The sequence below is a fragment of the Danio rerio genome, chromosome 21 (genome assembly GCF_049306965.1).
Source record: "Danio rerio strain Tuebingen ecotype United States chromosome 21, GRCz12tu, whole genome shotgun sequence".
NCBI classification, from domain to species: Eukaryota; Metazoa; Chordata; class Actinopteri; order Cypriniformes; family Danionidae; genus Danio; species Danio rerio.
The window spans coordinates 39,704,439-39,725,468 of NC_133196.1; the positions used below are offsets into that span (position 1 = coordinate 39,704,439).

Genomic DNA, 21,030 nt, shown 5'->3' on the forward strand with positions numbered 1-21,030 from the left:
GGTATAAATACAGCACTACAACATAAAAAAGAAAGAGATCTACTTAAGAGTGTCACTTACCTGTTTCATAATGATTTGGTCAGCTGTAGTTTGAAATACGAAAAGAAAATACAGTTTTTTCCCCCCTAAGGACTTAATATGCGGTCTCTGTCACAGTGTTGTCAACTTAGCAACGTTGTCGCTATATTTAGCAACTTTTCAGACCCCCTCAGAGATAAATTTACAAAAAAAAAGACTAGCGTCAAATCTAGCAACTTTTTTGTTACTGGAGATTTTGTATAGACTCTCATGTGCCCATAGGCACTGTCCTTATAAATAAACTGCATAGTTGCAATCTAAACAACCACATTCTTGGCTGAAAAAGCCTCAAGTACATTATGTTGTCCAACAGCTGCAATATTTGTCAAATTGCAGTGAGTCTATTGATCTGCTGTCATCTATGTGGTTGGAGTAATACACAAGAGTGAAGAGGCTGTACGAGTGCTGTGCTATTCGAGAACGAGAAAGAACTGTTGTATATATATATACATACTGTTGTATGTATGTGTGTATATATATATATATATACACACACACACACACACACACGCACACACACACACACACACACACATATATATATATATATATATATATATATATATATATATATATATATATATATATATATATATATATATATACATATATTTTAAATATATATATATATTTAAAAAGGTATAAGTACCTATGTTCTCTGCAGAAACAGTGCATAACTATCGTATAGAGAATGTATTTATTTTTATAGAAATAATTTTATATTTTATTTTATAGATTTTTGTTTGAGCATTTATTTGTCTTTAATACCTTTATTCTTAAGAGGATAGTTTGCCCAAAACTGAAAGTTCTGTCATCATTTACTCACCGTATACCTGTTCTAAACCTATTGGACCTGTAACCACTGTCTTCCACAGTATTTGTTTTGTGAATGATTACAGGTGTTCAGCTTTCTTCAAAATTCTTCTTTGTGTTCAACAGAATAAAGAAACTCATAAAGGTTTGGAAAAAGCTGGAGGTGAGTAAATAGTAAGTAAACTTTAATTTTGGAGTGAACAACCCCTTTAACCTGCGTTCTATAAATATTGCAAACTCATGATGGTTTAGAAAAACTCTCACATTTGCAATTGCCACTCTGGGCTTCAGATCTGTTCAGTCACAAGCAGCTAAGCAAAGCAACTAAATTCCCTTTCTCACACAATTAAAATCTCTTAAAATCTAAAGAGGGATTTTCCATTCCCCTGGCCAGAAAATCTGCCAGCCTGCCCTCAGGTGCTCATTAGATCTCCAACACAACTGACTCATTCTACATCTTTTCATTCTGGCTCTCCTGAAAAACTAGTCAATGGCACTCTAATTTCACTCTGTAAGTACATATTGAAGATCTTCACAGTGACTTTCTGACACCAGTATATCTTCCTAAGTGGGAGAAAATGGGAATGTGACACTTCATAAGGCATTGTGCAAAGACATGGAATATGAGAAAAAGACTGAATGTCACTAAACAAGAAATCGTGGACATAAACGTAGCGGATATGTGCCTTCTGGCTAAATCAGATTCTTGAGATGCAGCGACAACTCCCAGCAGATGAAGATTCTGCCGTATATACAACACATCTTTCTTTCCAGAAAGCAGAAATACAGCCTGCCATTGAGGATGGGAAAAACGCCACAGCGTGTTTGGCATTTGTGAGTGTGACAGAGATGTTTTGGCAGAGCAACAGAACTGGTTTCAGCCGATATGTAGGCTCAGTCTCCTGGCTCAGAGTAATGAGCCACCTCAGCAGGCATCACACATCACCTGCGTCCACAATAGTGCAAAAAGTCACCATGTGCTTCTGCTCGGCGAGTCTAAAGTAACACATAAGGCTCAAATGGGTTCACCCATGCCTTAAATACTAAATAAAGCCATTTTATGGAGATTAGAACCATCATTGTGGAGTCAACTAAAGAAACAGAATGAAAGATGGACAGCATCTTAAAGAGATAGTTCACCAAAAAATGACTATTTACTAACCCTCAAGTGGTTCCAAACCTTCAGTTTCTTTCTTCTATTGAACACTAAAGAATATATCATGACGGAATCTGTAAACCTTTAACCATTGACTTCCATAATAGGAGAACCAAATACTATGGAAGTCAATGGTTTCCAGCTTTTATTTGTGTTCAACAGATAAGAGAGAAAGTCAAACAGGTTTGACACAAGCAAAGGGTGAATAAATGACGACAGAATGTTTAATTTTGGATGAACTATGCCTTTAAAAGATTGTATTAAAACTTATTTAAAATACAGAGTGCTTAGAGTTTAATCCCAAAGCACCACACTGCAAATCTGGACAACCATTATGAGTGATGAAAGTACACAAAGTGCAGCGAAAACAAAGTCCTACCTCTTTATCAGATGCCAAAAATCACAGCCTTGATAAAGTCAGAAAACCATGGAGCTGATCGGCTGCCAATCTTTCTAATCTTTTTGCCTCGTTGTCTATTGCCAAGCGCAAATGTAGAGTGGACCATCTACCATGGGGATGGACTCCATGGGTTCCTCTGGCAGGCTGGATCAGTTGCTCTAAGGCTATCAGGTGGAAACAGTAAGCAAAGTCCAATAGTCCTCGCTGTGGGTACGGCAGAAGTGCCGTCAGAACAGAGCATCCTTCAGTGGGCAAGAAATCCAAGGGGAACGTGCCTGTAATCCCCAGACTGGAAGCATGTGCTGAAGATAAACAGGGGAGAGTTGCCTCAACATTGTTCTTTTTCCACTGGCAGCAACATCGCTCTTCTCCCACATCCTTCTGACGCTATTTATTTATGTGGGACCGGAGTGGAGCGAGCACGCGCCTGAGAAAGAGAGAGAGAGAGTGCAGGAGAGAGCTTGCACTGTCAGTGACTACATTAGCAGCTCTGAGTAGGTGGAGTTTTCTTTGCAGCAGAGGGGATCATGATTCGAAATCCAAAGGAGGGAGAGAGAGAAAGACAGATAGAGAGAGAACACAGCATGAGTAGGTTAAGAAGCAGAGGAAGGGATAAAGTAACGGAAGAGAGGGAGAGAAATACATCAGGGCATTACAGCTTGGTTGACTAGTCGATTGGTTCTGCCGCTATTCAATGTTTCATAGAGGTCTATAATAATAATTTTTTAAAGAGCTATCCGGGAGTGTTTCCATTCATTTCAATGGCAGCTGCTGGGCTGACACAGGAGTGCAAGAAAGTGTGCTGTCATTTTGGGTGTTATGGAAAAATTTACCTATAAGCTGTAAATGTCATGCAACTATTTACTCTGGGGGAACATTTTGCATGGCACAATTTGCTGACAAGTTGGAATGGATATAGAAAGTGTATCAAACCCTTCACTGTGTCGATCTGTGATGTGAAGTGTAACAGACAGGCAAATAAAAAATACATTTCACATGTTTAAAGTGAGTGTGGACCGGAAGTAACTCAGACTTTTATTTCAGTTTGTTGATGTACTTACAACTGCAGACATCTCAAGTTGGGAAAAGTCATTTCCGGGGATGGAGGGACAGACATCCCAAGTCTCACGGAAGTTCCGGGAGTGTCTTAAATATTCACTCAAACTAATAATAATCTCCCAGAAATTGCACGTCTCCCCCCGGTCCACCAGGTACCACTCACAGTCTGTGTGTAATGTATACTTATTCAGTATGAGTAAATTTGATACAACAGTTTCAAACTAAGGAGCAGTAATCTTACCATCACCCTGACCCTAGGTGAAAATAAGGATCCATTCTGCATCATGCAGTGACATTACCACCTAATTAAAATTACTCAAGAAAACAGTGTGGTGCTCTTGAGCATCTATACTGTTTATTCAAAACAAAATATCTAGTTTGGATTAGTCTATTTCATAATAAGGCCAATAATGGACAATACTGCTTTTTGTAAACAAAAAAAACAAAACAAAAAAACGCATCTAGTACAGTACTCTAGTTTAAATGAAAACACTGTATAGGATCACTTAATGCTTATGTGAGGTCTTTCTACTTTTGTTTTGAATTTACTTATTTATATACATAGGTTTATTCTGTATTACCCCCATCTCTTTCTTTCATAAACTATAAACTTTGCTACAGATTAACTCCTGTGTGTACTCTTCAGACGGCTTCATGAACTGTACCACATGATGGGCAGAGGGTACTTAATTTACTCTCATCACACTGTAGGGTATGAATTTTACAACCCAGGCTCATTGAAGAATACATAACCCTCGCTACATTTCTGCAAAACCAAAAAAACACACTTGCAGTTTCTATGTAAAATAAACACTAAGAAGCAGTAGATCACCTATAACATTCATTTTTTTATACTAACATTGACATATTATAGGTCAATAAGCATTTTTTATGTAGTTCTTTGCACAGTATTATAAAGAGCTCGCAGTGACTTTCGTAATTGCACAAAGCATGTAAACAAACACCTTCACAGTATGTATTTTTATTCATTTGGATAATTTTTTCTGTCATAGTGGCTCAGAATCTCACATATTGCAGTATTGTGATGAAGAGGGGGACTTGAGACGCTGAGTTAACCACAACGACGGGGTTCGAGTCTGGTGAAAAACAGTTCCAGAAAGCAGGTTAGACAAAAACAGAATCCAAAAATTAAACTAATCAAGTAAATAACAGGGTGAGAATGTGGTAAATTCTGAAAACATGGTAAAAATCAGACGAGGGCTTTTAAAATAAAGGGCTTTTTCTGGATTGCTTTTAAAAAATTGTTGGTTGGGTTTAGGAAAGTGGGTGGGCAGGTCAATCGATAAAATTGGTTGGTTTTAGGATAGGAGGAGGGTGGGTCAGTCGATTGGTCAGTCAGTCATTCAGTCAGTCTAACAGTCAGTCAACAACCGCCTCTGGTGGGTTTATGCAAGAACAGCAGGCACGAGGCACTCGCAAGAGAACTTTGAGATCTCAAAAAGCGTACACAGTGGCCTCTTGTCGATTCGCGAAAACAAAAAAACTTACCTCCTAGGACGTATTTCCCGGTCTCCAGAAATGTACATAGAGGTATTTTCAGAATGAGGTTGGAAGTTGGGGCTGACATGATCATTATAGCAGCAACAGCCAATGAAATTAGTCCGCAATCATTGCCATGTTTACCTTTCTTTGCCAAGCGTTGTTCTAAGTGACTCTCATGACTGCTATCCTGTGTTTGACCCTGCCTGTTCTGATCACGTACGTTATTTGCCTTTGCCCTTTTGGTCTGCTTTGGACTGTTCACATGTAACAGACTTTCTTCCTGTCTACACGATGTCCCTGCGCAAGCCCTTTAATAAACATCCCCATATGGATTCAAACACTGTCGAAGCCTCCTCGTTACAGAATACTTTGTCTACCATGAATCCAGAGGAAGTCTCAAGCCTGCTATTATTGCATACAAGGTAAACTAGTTGCTGGAGTCAAAAAGATGAGGGGGTCAGCTCCAATATCTGGTGAACATGAGTTTCTGCCAAGGACATTCTGGACCCTTCTCTCATCAAAGAATTTCATCGAGCCAGGCCCGACCGCCCAGCTCCCAGAACATGGGGGTGCTCCGGGAGTGGCTCCTAGAGGTGGAGGGTTTTTTTAACACTACGCCAGCAGAGGGGGCCCTCGCCGGACTATTGACTCAAAAACGCAAGCCATGTTACTTTGCAAAATATTGCCAGTTTACCTGCCTTGCCAAGCATTGTTCCAAGTGATTTTCATTGCCATGTTTACCTTCCTTGCCAAGCGTTGTTCCATGTGACTCTGATGACTGCTATCCTGTGTTTGACCCTGCTTGTTCTGATCATGTGCGTTATTTGCCTTTGCCCTTTTGGTCTGCTTTGGACTGCTCACATGTTGCAGACTTTCTGCCTGTCTACACGTTGATGTCTCTGCGCAAGCCCTTAAATAAACATCTGCATATATATTCAAACACTGTCGAAGCCTCCTCGTTACAGAATACTTTGTCTACCATGAATCCAGCGGAAGTCTCAAGCCTGCTACTGTTGCGCACAAGGTAAACTAGTTGCTGGAGTCGAAAAGATGAGGAGGTCAGCTCCAATATCTGGTGAACATGAGTTTCTACCAAGGACATTCTGGACCCTTCTCTCATCGAGGAATTTCATCGAGCCAGGCCCGACCATCTAGCTCCCAGACAACGGGGGTGCTCCAGTAGTGTCTCCTAGAGGGGTGGTGGGGGGGGTTTAACACTACGCCAGCTGAGGGGGCCCTAGCCCAACTATTGACTCAAAAACGTAAGCCATGTTACTTTGCAAAATATTGCCAGTTTACCTGCCTTGCCAAGCATTGTTCCAAGTGATTTTCATTGCCATGTTTACCTTCCTTGCCAAGCGTTGTTCCAAGTGACTTTCATGACTGCTATCCTGTGTTTGACCCTGCCTGTTCTGATCACGTACGTTATTTGCCTTTGCCCTTTTGGTCTGCTTTGGACTGCTCACTTGTTGCAGACTTTCTGCCTGTCTACACGTTGATGTCTTTGCACAAGCCCTTTAATAAACATCTTCATATGGATTCAAACACTGTTGAAGCTTCCTCGTTACACACACCTACCCAAACGAACCACACCAAGAGGGTAAACAAACATTATTGTGATTTAACAGAACTAAATGAGGCAGGTGCAAAAACACTCTTAGTTGTGTACCCAGACACTTAAAAGTAACCTTTTAGAGCAGTAATCACAATACCATGAAACCATGATGTTTGTATCCAAGTTAATAATACCATCAGAATCTTTTGCCAGCCCATGCCTAGACGTCACCCATTCAAAGTGATCATCATTGACATTGAGGCCCTGAGTGAATGCGTTTAGGTTTAGATTATGGTTTAGCATAGGTAATGAATACCACAAACACCGCCATTTTGTGGATATTTCATTTGAACACTGCAGTGAAATGTACCCAGAGCAACATATTTCAGATTTTTCAGGAAAAATAGCCAAACTCCAATTTCCAGTGAGCCTGAGTTTTAAATGTTTAAAAAAAACTTTAAAATTTTTAATGTTTTAAAAGTTTTTTAATTGCTTTAATCAGCCAACTTTAGTTATTTTTGTCATTCATGTTTTTTTCCAGCCGCCTGATCATTCAAAAACATCAAATAATGCATCAAATGAGGTTTTAAGGAAAACATTAAGAATAAAAATATTACAATTGCAAATGATCAAGACATTGGGACATCCTAATCGAGCCTATCATACAGCTTCTGCCTGTAGTGGGTATTCATGCAACACAAGTAATGACGTACATCCGAATCAATGAGGCAGAGAAGTTAGTGACGGAAAAGCATAAAAAATGAAGTGGAAGGCAGCCAAGTTCTGCTCTTGCAGAGTTCAGCTCTTTCTCTATTTAAAAACACATGGACTAGCTTGTCAAAGTCTTTCTATAGACTGTAAGGCCTTTCCATAGACTACAGAAAAATAGAACATTTCTCCGTCCTAACTCTGTGTCCCAATAAATAGTATAAAACACAGGGATGAGCTATTTATAACATGACACTGTCTCGAAATCTGAACAGACAGGACAAGACACCTCAAGTCCAAAATAAAAATAGCAGACAGAAACGAAGAACAAGAACAGTTCTGATAGCTGAAAATACTTAGAATTATGCAACTACTGTACGGAAGGATGTTAGCCGTCTATGCATTCACAAAGAATTTTCAAAATGTATTGTTGATTGACATCTGAGACATTCTAGATTCATTTAAACCATTTTTATGATAAAATTGATCATGTGGTGCTTCAAGCTTATGGAAACTGTATGCGATCATCATGTGCAGTTTCTGGACTATTCCTGTAAACCGCACGCAGCATGAATCTGGCAACACAGATAAGCACACTTTCATTTCTCAACCGCATCGTCTCTGCTGTGCGGACATCCACTTCTATCAATTCTCCATCAACACAGCTTGGGAACAGCAAAAAGTGATGAGGCTTATTCATAGTAGAACAACACTGAGCACATGTACATGTACAAAATGAATTAAGTACTATCAAAGATCATTTTTTTCAGAAACAGTTTTTTGGGTGTTTACATGCAAATCAGTAAACTGGCTGATGTGTACAGGAGATTTTAATGTTGTTTTCAAGACACAGTCAGAGGTGGGAAATTCAGCAGTAAAATGTCTCACTTCCAACATCAATGTGTTAATTACATCATGTCAGTCTCAGTTTCACCATGTGATTTGTTGATAACATGTATTATTTTGCCAGTTATGTCTAAAACAAAAATAATATATAGCAGAAACTAAAGCAGAACTAGCCGGCATCTATGAAGTGAAAAAATATATACTGAATACTAATATATATATATATATATATATATATATATATATATATATATATATATATATATATATATATATATATATATATATATATATATTAGGGATGTAATGGTATTGTAAATACCGTCATACCGCAATATTATTTTTTTTCGATATTACCGTAGTCGCATGACTCGATAAAACTATAGGTCTTCTGAAAAAATTTGCTCAGGCGAATGAAGCGAACGGGAGGTAGCAGAAACTACAATTCCCATCAGCCAGGCTTGGCCATCATCCTTTGCGGTCTGTTGTCGCTACAGATCCAGTAATGCGGAAATGGAGTGTGCTGCTAGAAGCGGGGATGAAAAATAGCTGGAAATGATGGAATCTAAAGCAGGTGTTGTCGCCGCGCACGTACTGAATAGCGGTGTTGTTGCGCGCGTACTGAATAACGGTGTTGTCGCGCGCGTTCTGATCAGCTGTGTTGTCGCGCGCGTACTGTACAGCAGGGAGGGGGGGTTGAGCGCGCATACTCAAGAGCGGTGTTGTCGCGCGCCTACTGAAGGGCGGGACGGAGGGTGTGTCGCGTCGCGGGGGCACTTTTGATCATTTTGGGAGGACACTTTCTATCCAAAACTAAAAAGGGCATGTGCACTGCACAGGTTGAGCCCTATGTGTGCACGTGCCTGCAAGTTGGGGAATACGACTAATAACAGTCATGGGGACTGCAGAAACACAGCACACTGTTTAGATTGATGCAGACATTGACTTGTACTGCAAAGAGACCTCTATCTCACTCATGGCTTGTCCTCTCAAGTGGGGGAAAGACAATGCACAACGTCACCCACTGCTGTCAACCTGGGCCAAGTCATATCTCTGTCCCAGAAACCTCAGTCCCAAATGAGAGGGTTTTTTTCTGTTGCAGGGGACATTGTAAATACCCAGAGATACCAGCTTTTACCAGATTATATTTATAAGATAATTTTCCTTTAAACCCATCTCTATCTAAGTGAGTGAGTGAGTGATTAAATGTTGAATGTGATGAGTTTTCAACAATACTAAATTGAAACTTTATTTTTTTACATGGTTTAATATTTTTTTGTTATTAAAATTGAAGTTCCTGTTTCAAAGCTTACAGATAGATGGCAAATTTTTATGTCATTGACACTTTTGGCACTTTTTTGGAGTATTTTTATAAGTTTTGTTTTTTCCTGTAAATGATTCAATAAATACTGTACCATGACATTCATACCAAGGTATTACCGTACCGTGAAATTCTGATACCGTTAGATCCCTAATATATATATATATATATATATATATATATATATATATATATATATATATATATATATATATATATATATATATATATATATATATATATATTAGGGGTGTAATGATTCACAAAAATCATGGTTCGGTTCGATAGGATACAGTGGTGTCATGGTGGTGTCACGGTTCAGTACGTTTTCGATACAGCAAAAAATGAAAAAAGCCAGAGGATTTCTCTGGTTTTATTTTTTTAATGTATTAAAACTAACATCATAAAAGTATGATCCTGTTTTTTTTTTACTTTAAACAATGATAGAGCAGCAAATAAAACAAATCCTTTATACTCACAACCAAAAAGCTTCCTATAAAAAAATAAATGTAACTATGTGGTAGTTAAACAAATAAAAAATAAAAACAACAATTTTGTTTTTTATTGAAATTTCTATCTATTTTTAAGAATGTATTTATTTATATATGTCCACCTTTTCTTCAGACAGCACAGATCTGCTTGATTTGACGTTCACTTATTGGATCTGAAAGCAGGAATTATCTGACTGAAATGGGCTTATGAAGGAATAATGTAACGGGGCTCTATTACATTTAACATTTTCTTGAAACATGAAATTTCCACTACGGATTAAGAAATGTAATAATCTGTTTTAATTTCTGTAATAAATATGGCTGTCAAGCCAGGATCTTGATAGTTCATTGTAAGTTTGTTGTTTACATGAAGAAATCTGTGTTACAAGTTAAACACAAATTCTAATAAACAATTATATTTTTAATTTAAATAGTTTTTGTCTTGCACTTATATTAATTTTACATTTGAATAGCCAAAATTACAATTTTCAGTCTTTTAAATGCAATTAATGGAGATTTGTTTTCCAAAAAAATTGTGATTATATAGCTATTATTTTAATCAATTGACAGCTCTAATATATATATATATATATATATATATATATATATATATATATATATATATATATATATATATATATATATGTATATGTGTGTGTGTGTGTGTGTGTGTGTGTGTGTGTGTGTGTGTATATATGCATATATAGTGTCATCTTACAATTATAAGGTTCTTATCAGATATTTTGTCAAAGTTACATATTATCAAAATCATTCAGAAGGTAGATAAAACCAAGGTAAAGAAATATGTTCAACAGTTCTGCAGTTCTGTCTGCTTCTTGAATCTGATTGTCTGATTGCCTTACAATATTTTGTAATAACAGCATTTGAACAGCCTCCAAGCAGAGGACTTGGAGCAGAGGACACTCTACAGTTTGGCAAATATTGCAGCTATTGGACAACATAATGTACTTTTGAGGCTCTTTTAGTCAAGAATGTAGTTGTTTAGATTGCCACGATCCAGTTTATTTATAAGGACAGTGTCTATTTTAAAATATATTTATTTTTTAATAAAATATATTTATAAATATATATAATACATTTATATTTATTTATTTTAAATATATATTTTTAATTTCTGAGAGACAGCACGTCATAAGAAGCTGACCAAAGATGGTAGATGTTGTCTATCCACAAGATGGTGACAGGACTGCATAATAAGCCCTTGGAAGATTAAAACAGCCTAATTTCCAACCACAGCTGATCAAATTGAACTGCATCCCTGCCAACACACCCGTTTTCCCCGGGAGTCTACCGTATTGTAGACCAATCTCCTGCAATCCTCCTGTTTTGTTATTTCTAGAGCGTGGGGGCGTGTGCACACGACGTATCTGAAGAGCGGTGGGGGCTTGTGCACATGACATATCTGAAAAATGGTGCGGGCGCATGCATGCGATGTACCTGAAAAGCGGTAGGTTGAATTGTGCGTGACGTACCTGAAGAGCGGTGGGGATGAGTTGTGTGCGACCTACCTAAGTGCTGTGGGGGTGATTTGTACACAACGTACCTGAAGAGCGGTGGCGGTGAGATGCGTGCAACATACCTAAAGAGTGGTGGGGTTGAGGTGCGGTCGACGTACCTGAAGAGCTGGAAGTAGTGCGGTGAAGACTATTTAAGGACAGAGCATGTGACGCAAGATTTCCGGGACATTATCATTCATTTGCGGGCAGTCTCTATGCATTTGTGGGAGACTTCCAGAACCTCCGGGAGACTTGGGATTTCTGCATTTACATGACATTACACAAATTAGCATAATTAGCTTTAAAGCATCCATGTAAAAGCACTGACTGATTTGTCGATTATTTCAATACTATTCTGGATGTCTAGTCAACTATAAGTGAGAGTCTGATCCCAAATACATGCATGATGAATAAAAAATAAATAAATTACACTTAAATATCAGACATACTGTGCACTGTTTCCTCCTGTTTCAAAGCAAAGATTGAATTAGCCTATTTAAGGATTCAGAGTCTGTGAGTTGACATTATGTGCCTAATAGGATATAAATGATCATATTCAGTAATGTTTATACGATTTGATAAAATTATCTCAGAAATTCAGTCAATAAAGACTATGTAACAACTCGAGAAACCAATTTAAATGTGATTTATGCTGGCAAACAGAATATTTGATTTCACACATGGGTTTATCAATTTAATAAGACTTTACAATTCCACAAATATCTCTCACTTGAAACCATCAATGCACAGCTCAGCCTAGAAATGTAGGCTTTGCATCAGAAAGTGTTTGATTTAGAGAGTATGTATGCAGAGTTTATATAAGCTACATAACTCTGAATAATTCAACAAGTCCTTTGAATTTGTGAGGTGTAGCATTTTTTTAAGTGATTTACAGGGCACATTTATTAAAGTGGTTCCCTTAAAACAACTGTCTTTCATGTATATTATTTTTCACTACACCATACCATAGAAGTATATCAACATGTATCCCGCAGTTCTGCATGGTTCATGAAGTGGCTGGGTAACCAAAGGTTTAAATTCACTATAGTTGGAAAAATACTGGAGCTGTTGGACCGCAAAAAGGTACTTTTGAGACTTTTAAGGTTATAATAAAGTTGTTAAGATGGTAAATATGTGGTTTATTCGTGAAGATAGCACCTATTTGAAAAGTTTTTTCAAGGATTTTGTAGATGGGACTTCCAGTGTGTTGGTGGCCTTTCAGCCTCTCATTGCCTGCTTAGAGCATTCCTCTGAGGGACACTTATTCAGGAGTTTGATAGATGTCTGTATAGTGGTCCATTGTGAAATATAATTGGTTTTGGGTATATCTAAAGGCAATATTTGGTTGCAATCTTCAGTTATTTGCTCCAGAGCAAAAAAATTTTATTTCCAATGTTAGGTTTTACAACCTAATATATATTATGCTGAATGAAAACTAAGATGCTATTCTTTCCACTGATTTAAAATCTTTATATTGTGGTTTGTTATTGTTTAATAAATTACATTTCATATAAATTGCAGCAACATTTAATTAAAAAAAAAAAGAATTCCCCCATTTATTTTTGTTCTAAAAGGATATACTCCCTGTACTCCAGTTATGCTAAGACAATGATTGCTAAGACAAAGACTAATAATGCTTTGAATTAAGAGAAAGCAGCATTACATTCACAACACAGGTATCTGTTGGACAAATCTCTAGAGTCATTAAAAAAAAACAACACTATGCTATACTAGACATATATAAATATGCTAGACATATTTACTCAAGGGTTACTTATTGTATTCAAATCTGATCAGATGTATAAATATATATATATATATATATATATATATATATATATATATATATATATATATATATATATATATATATATATATAAAGATATATAAATATATATAAAGGTCACATTTATGTTTAAATAGTGTGGATCTACAGTGCATCTGTATTAGTGCTTCACTTTTTCCATTTTTTTATGTTACAGCCTTGTTCTAAAATTGATTAAACTCATTTATTTCCTAAAAATTCTACATACTGTACTATACCCTATAATGACAATGTAAAAAAATGATTTTTTTTAATTGTTGCAAATTTATTTAAAATAAAAAAACTGAAAAATCATATGTACATAAGTATTCTCAGCCTTTGCTCAATTCTTTGTTGATGCACTCTTTTTTAAATATGATGCCACAAGCTAGGCACTCCTGTCTTCGGGAATTTTTTTCCATTCCTCTTTGCAGTACCTCTCAAGCTCTATCAGGTTGGATGGGAAGCGACTGTGTACAGCCATTTTCAGATCTCTCCAGACATGTTCAATGGGATTTAGATCTGGGCTCTGGCTGGTCCACTCAAGGACATTCAGCGAGTTGTTGTAAGGGCATTCCATTGATATTTTGGCAGTGAGGTTTAAGAGTCTTTCAGATGGCTTTTGGCAAATTCTAGGCAAATCTAAGGCCCTTATCCGCAGATCACTCAGCTTAGATGGTCAACTAACTCAATTTTTTGTTTGCTTTTGCCTCACAAAGATGTTTTGCTTTATCTCGCTAAGATGTTTTGCTTTATCTCGTAAGATGTTTTGTGTTATCTCGCTAAGATGTTTTGCGTTTTTTCACTAAAATGTTTTGTGTTATCTCGCTAAGATGTTTTGTGTTATCTCGCTAAAATGTTTTGCGTTTTCTCGCTAAGATGTTTTGTGTTATCTCGCAAAGATGTTTTGCGTTTTCTCGCTAAGATGTTTTGTGTTATCTCGCTAAGATGTTTTGCGTTATTTCGCTAAGATGTTTTGCGTTTTCTCGCTAAGATGTTTTGTGTTATCTCGCTAAGATGTTTTTCGTTATCTCACAAAGATGTTTTGCGTTCTCTCGCAAAGATGTTTTGCGGTCTCTCGCCAAGATATTTTGCGTTCTCTCGCGAAGATGCTTTGCGTTATATTGCTAAGATGTTTTTTTGTTATCTCGCTTAGATGTTTTGCATTATCTTGCTAATATGTTTTGTGTTGTCTTGCAAAAATGTTTAGCGTTATCTTGCAAAACTCTTTTTCTACAAACACTTCCTGTTCACTTCTTACATCTCAACCCTCCTGTTTTTGCCAGGAGTCTCTTGTATTTTACCATTCTATCCCTCTATCACCCTTCATTAAGTATTTTCCTATATTTCTCATATATTTTTAACAACCTCTGATTAAGCGAATACATGTATAATTGCCGACTGACAGACGCACTTCATATGATAAAGTGATCCTAGATCAGCTTCTGTACACACCATTTAAAGAGGAGTAAAAGTGCAGGACACTTTGGGATTTAGATGTGTTTAAACAGACAAATACACTTAATAATATGTAAATATATCCTTCTTGCATGTTTTATTTTAAACAACAAATGTTCTTTTAAATGAGCACAGTTAACTAAGTAATCGAATGCTTTCATTTTAGATTATTTAAAGTGACACCTTTGTTGTCAAACAAAACAAAACAAAATATTAATTTGCTGCTCTTCACTTGTTTGATAACAGAGGTGTCACTTTAAATGGCGTGTACAGAAGCTGATCTGGGATCAGTTTATCATACGAAGCGCGTCAGTCAGTCAGAGCTCATGCATTCGCTGATTCAGTAAATGCAGACATTTTTATATTTAATTTCAATGTGCTTTCAAGATTAAAAATATATGAGAAATATGGGAAAATTCTTAATGATAGGATGATAGCAGGATAGAGTGGTAAAATACGGGAGAATCCACGGTAGGGTGACATGTATGAAGTGAACAGTAAATGCAGACATTTTTAAATTTAATTTCAATGTGCTTTCAAGATTAAAAATATATGAGAAATATGGGAAAATTCTTAATGATAGGATGATAGCAGGATAGAGTGGTAAAATACGGGAGAATCCACGGTAGGGTGACATGTATGAAGTGAACAGTAAATGCAGACATTTTTAAATTTAATTTCAATGTGCTTTCAAGATTAAAAATATATGAGAAATATGGGAAAATTCTTAATGATAGGATGATAGCAGGATAGAGTGGTAAAATACGGGAGAATCCACGGTAGGGTGACATGTATGAAGTGAACAGGAAATGTTTGTGGAAAAACATCTTTGCATTCCCTCGCAAAACATCTTCGTGAGCGATTTTTTTTTCTCCCACCAATTTTTTTTTTCATCCACATCCCTTCTAGGTCTCTGTGAAAAAAGTAATTTTTGAGTGCTTCAGAAGTTTGTAGTTGGTATATTTTTCTTTACACTTCATGTACTGTAAAAACTACAACACTGTGAGACAACATATTTTATTTGAATGTATTTTAAAATGTAATTTATCTGTAATTTGATTTATTTTTTTAATTATCATTAATGTTAAAAACAGTTGGGCTGCATTTTCCCCTCAAGATAGTTTGATGAATGTAAAGTTTAAATAAAATATTCCAATCTATTTAATGTGTCTTTGTTGAATAAAATATACATAAAAGCATGTACATATGCTTTTATGTATATTTTATTCAACAAAGAAACCTTACAGTTTATAACTTTTCTTTCAAGCAGTCCTTCAAAGTTGCCTATGGTATAAAAGAATTTCAGAAAAGCCTTACTAGAAACATTCAAAGAAAACCTTGAAACATTTTTATATATGTTGCATGAAATGTATGCTGCAACTTCTGTACTAATATTGGGAATGATGTTTTGTTACTGTATGGATTTATACTGTGTTATTAACCACAGCCTTCAAATTGTTAAGCCTTCTTTTTTAAAAACCTGTTGGATGATAAAAATTATGTACAGAATTAAAGCATTACAGCATTCAGCTCATGTATGTGATGTATAATAAATGTGATTTTTAAATAATGTTTAAACAAATGAGTGTCATCATCATGAGCCATTGGCATATGGTCAAATCAGTTTCAGTGGGGCAGGGGCATCTCTGTTGCTTAGCAACCACATCTGACCCTAGCACCACAAAAAAAAAAAAAAAAAAAAAACACAGTAAAGCAAGACCTGTTAATCAATCTGTCTCTATGGGGTAAGTGTATGTCACTCTTTCTCTCTTATACACATTGACAGGAAGCTGGTGCCAAACATACACATACACTCACATATGGGATTACGTGTATGATCAAGCCTTGCCCTGCTTTGGGGTGCTTAATAAAAAGGGACATCAAGTTTACTTTAGAAAGGAACTTATGAACACTCTGTCTAGGGAACAGCCATCTGATGCAACTGTGACAGCATACCTGAAGTGCATAAGCAAACTGCTCTCAAAATATGTAGATCTAATTTTAATATTTTTTCGCAAAAGTAACATGCAAAATGTCCATCCATTTGGTTTTGATTTGAATAAAAAACTAGTAAATATACTTAACAGTTAGTTGTATATCATTGAAAAATGTAAGATTTTGTTACAGTAGATAGGGCTGCCCTTCAGGGGAACACATTTTTCAACAATTTGACATTTGTATTGAACTGCATTGTCATGATCATTAGTAAATTAACTGTTCTGAATTCAGTGCAACTGATCGTGTCTTATAAACTGAACTTGTGTTCCATCTAATGAAAATTCATTCTTGGTTTGTTTTATTATTGCTTTATTTCTCAGTAAAGCTGTATAAACAGTCAAGCCTGAAATTAAATAAAAAAGGCAAATTATGACCCAAATTTACTTTTACTCAACTTCTAACCAATTTTTTTTTTTTTTTTACCAGAAATTACACACACCTCCCAAGAGATAATAAGACAATGTAAAAGAGGCATCATTGAGGGAAAATATATATTTTATTAGCCTTTTAGCAAAAACTGTCAGAATTTGCCAGGGGTATGAATAATTTCTGTTTTGACTGTATATATATATATATATATATATATATATATATATATATACACACACACACACACACACACACACACACACAGTTAAAGTCAGAATTATTAGCTCCCTTTAATTTTATTTTTAAGTTTTTTTAAGTTTTAAGTTTTTTTAATATTTTCCAAAAGATGTTTAACAGAGCAAGGAAATTTTCACAGTCTGTCTGATAATATTTTTACTTCTAGATAAAGTCTTATTTGTTTTATTTTTCCTAGAAAAAAAAGCAGTTTTAAATTTTTTATGAACCATTTTTGGGTCAAAATTATAAGCCCCTTTAAGCTGTTTTTTTTTTTTTTCAATAGTGTACAGAACAAACCATCGTCATACAATAACTTGCCAAATTACCCTAACCTGCCTAGTTCACCTAGTTAAGTCTTTAAATGTCACTTTTATCTGTTTAGAAAAGGGTATAAAAAATCTAGTCAAATATCATTTACTGTCATCATGGCAAAGATAAATAAATCAGTTATTAGAAATTAGTTATTTAAACTATTATGTTTAGAAATGTGTTGAAAAAAAATGCTCTCTGTTAAACAGAAATTGGGAGAAAAAAACAGGGGGGGGGTAATAATTCAGAGGGGCTAATAATTCTGACTTCAACTGTATGTATGTATATATATATATATATATATATATATATATATATATATATATATATATATATATATATATATATATATATATATATATATATATATATATAAGCACATTAAGGTACAATCAATTTAAGTGTGCACACTATTTATTTATTTATTTATTTATGTTTGTACTGTCATTTTAGTTAGGTTATTTTATTTCTTTTGTTTTAATTTCCAAAATGAATCCTCATTGCACTTGACAAGTTCACAATGATAATAAAGCTTGTTAACAAGTTTTTAATGATTTATAAATGAATTATAATTTATTTTGTCATTTCATCTTTATTTATACGGGTATTCACACATACTGCATATTTGTGTTCGTTCACGTCCCGTCCCTTGTGCTCCCTTTGGATATAACTATCCAGTAATCTAGTGAAGTGCTCAGTTTTACACTCACATATTTCACCATGTAAATAGCAAATGTGTCATGGCGCGACACAACTGACTCTTAAAGGGAATGGGTGATGGGACTCTCTAGTTTAATGCACGTTATGCTCAAAACACACCCATAACTTCTTAAGAAAATAAGCACAACTCTGTTAGACCATGCGTTGTGGAAAATAGAAAAAGTGGATTCGGACACGCCCTTAATGCTTTTGCCCCAGCGCTTTAGACTTTGCGCCTAGATCGTTTAAATCGAGCCCTTAAGTGCATGGCGCAAAAGCAATAAGGGTGACTCTGAACCCACTTTTGCTATTTTAAGCAGAGAAAAATATACTTAGTCTAACAGGGTTGTGCTTTTCTCTTAATAAGTAATAAATGTGTTTTGGGCATAAAATGCATTACACCAATCAGAGTCTCATCTCCCATTCCCTTTAAAGGTCAGTTGCGTCGCACCATAGCGCATTTGCTATTTGATGGCGGACTTTGTAAATGGAAAAACTGAACACTTCACTAGCAAAAAAAAATAATCAGGTAAACAGACCGTCTGCAGCACAAGGATAAAGAACGAGTCTCCTCCATTTTGCCCCTTTACTTTCTATTAACTTTACTTTTACTCTTTACTTTAATCTTTTACTTCCATGGATAAGGAAACAGTGTTGTACACACTCAATATATTTAACAGCCTATATATTTAATTTATTAGTAACTATTATAACTATTTCCAAATTTAGTTCTAATTTGCAGCAAATAAATAAATTAATAACATTAATGAAGTCTGGTCAAAAAACTTTTATATTCAAACACACGTCCTATTTTTATACCCCATATGGTGATGCATACGTCTTCAAAACCCAACAGGTGGACACATCTATACCTGTTTTTATTATAACAAATCTAAAAATGCTTGTAATAAATAATGCTGCTAATAATAACAAAATTTTATCAATGCCAATTGTCATGAATAAACTGAAAAAGCCCCCCGAGATAAGGCATGAAAGCAGTGGTTTTTACATTTATGTAGAAAATTATCATTTTTGTAATATTTTTATCCTTTATTTTTTATATATATGTAAAGATATTTTTGTATTGCTGTACATCCTTTGTGTATTAAGTAATGTGTAAGCGTTTGAACACACATGCGCATAACTAACGCGCTCTGCACTGGACTTTCGACCTGCTTTCAGTTGGTCAACGGCGCAGTCTACTTCAGGTCTTCAAAATAGCATGGTGCCAAAAGTACACTTTAACACAGCTCTATTATACATCAGCACACCCATGAGTCCACAAAGTAGACGCAAATGGATTTGCGATTTAAACAACAAGGCGAAAAATATGAAAATTAGGGTTGCGCTGGTCTGAAAATAGCAACAAATCGCACCAAACACTGCACCGGGTGTATGATAGGTGTTATTTCATCCACAACACATAACTCACTAGTAACTTTAATGTTAACTCAATCTCTTTTAATATGATTATTTTGCACATCATATGGTTCTAAATGGGCTTTTTTTACTTACCTACGCCACATACCTTCTATGAAGATATTAAAAAGTACACATCATTTATCAATGCATTCTATGTCATGTTTAATAACTTAAAGTCTGCTAAAGTAATAGTTTTACCAGGTTATTGGTCTGTAGTGACAATGGGTTATCAATAAGCTGACTCCTGTCAGTTATTAGCACATTGGTATGCATGCAAATGTGTTCTTCGTTAGCTTCAAAGTACTGATTACTGATCAGTTTTTTTAAACCCCTGTGCGTACAGTTCCATATGACTCAATCTTGTCAGCTTCTGTAAATTGCTTACAGAATTTCTTCCAATTTGTAAACAAAGCGCAGCGCAGGCAGGCTTGGATTGCACACTGCTGCCTGACGCACGGTGCAGATGTTCTGTCTTAATTGAGAATTCTAAGCAAGGAGGCAATAAGTCAGGCCCGTAGAGTGAGCTACCTTAACGTCTCATCCAACTCAATTAAATTTCCCCAGTAATTCTTGGCTTCAGCCCACCCTCAGGTCTTGTCACTAAAGCACAGAACAATAAATCACCTGAACCTTGTTGCATCTCCTGAAATCTAACTGAGATAAAGAACCTTCGTCTGTGAGACCGAGTCCTCAATTTTCTCACCAAACTTCCAAGTCCATGTGTTGGCGCTTTATTTATTGATATAAACTATGGAATATAGCGTGATGAAACTCAATGCCAGTTTTACTCAGGTTTTTCAGTGCCAGGAAGAAAGGACATCTCATTTGGAATGGATATTGAGGGAGCAAAGCTAAGGGCCAGATATAGACTGTACTTTAAAAAAAAATTGAAATACTTGTATGCTTCTTTTGATCATTTGATCTTTCTGCTTATTAAGGAATTATAAGGTCAGTTTTCAATGCTTGTGAAATTAACACTGGGCTCACACATTAAAGTGTTAGGAATCTGAAAGCTTAAAGCATTAAATTAGACAATAAATTCGCTGTCAGAATCTTTCTGGAGGCATAATAGGCTGCGATACATCTTTTAAAGGTTTAAAATAAACCTATAGTGGCGTAAAGATGATGCAATACTTTTCTAAGTCCTTGTTAGATAAATATAACATGGGAGGCAGACAGTTACAGTGACTTTAGCAAGAGTATTGAGTGGTCTTATGCATTATAGAGGATTAAGAAGTTCTCTTAGACAAAGTGAAGGAGACAATTATTAAAGCATTAAAGAGACA

At 35.7% G+C, this 21,030-nt stretch overlaps 1 protein-coding gene across 2 annotated transcripts in view; it reads right to left on the reverse strand.

Moving 5' to 3' along the window:
* The window catches only part of sgcd (sarcoglycan, delta (dystrophin-associated glycoprotein)), a 377,956-nt gene extending 375,058 nt beyond the window's left edge, over positions 1-2,898 (reverse strand). For both annotated transcript variants that reach the window (XM_073934268.1, XM_009295594.5), the window contains exon 1: positions 2,427-2,898. The gene's annotated coding sequence lies outside the window, so the exon portion shown is untranslated. The remainder of the gene's footprint in view (positions 1-2,426) is intronic.
* Between the last annotated feature and the right edge of the window lie 18,132 nt (positions 2,899-21,030).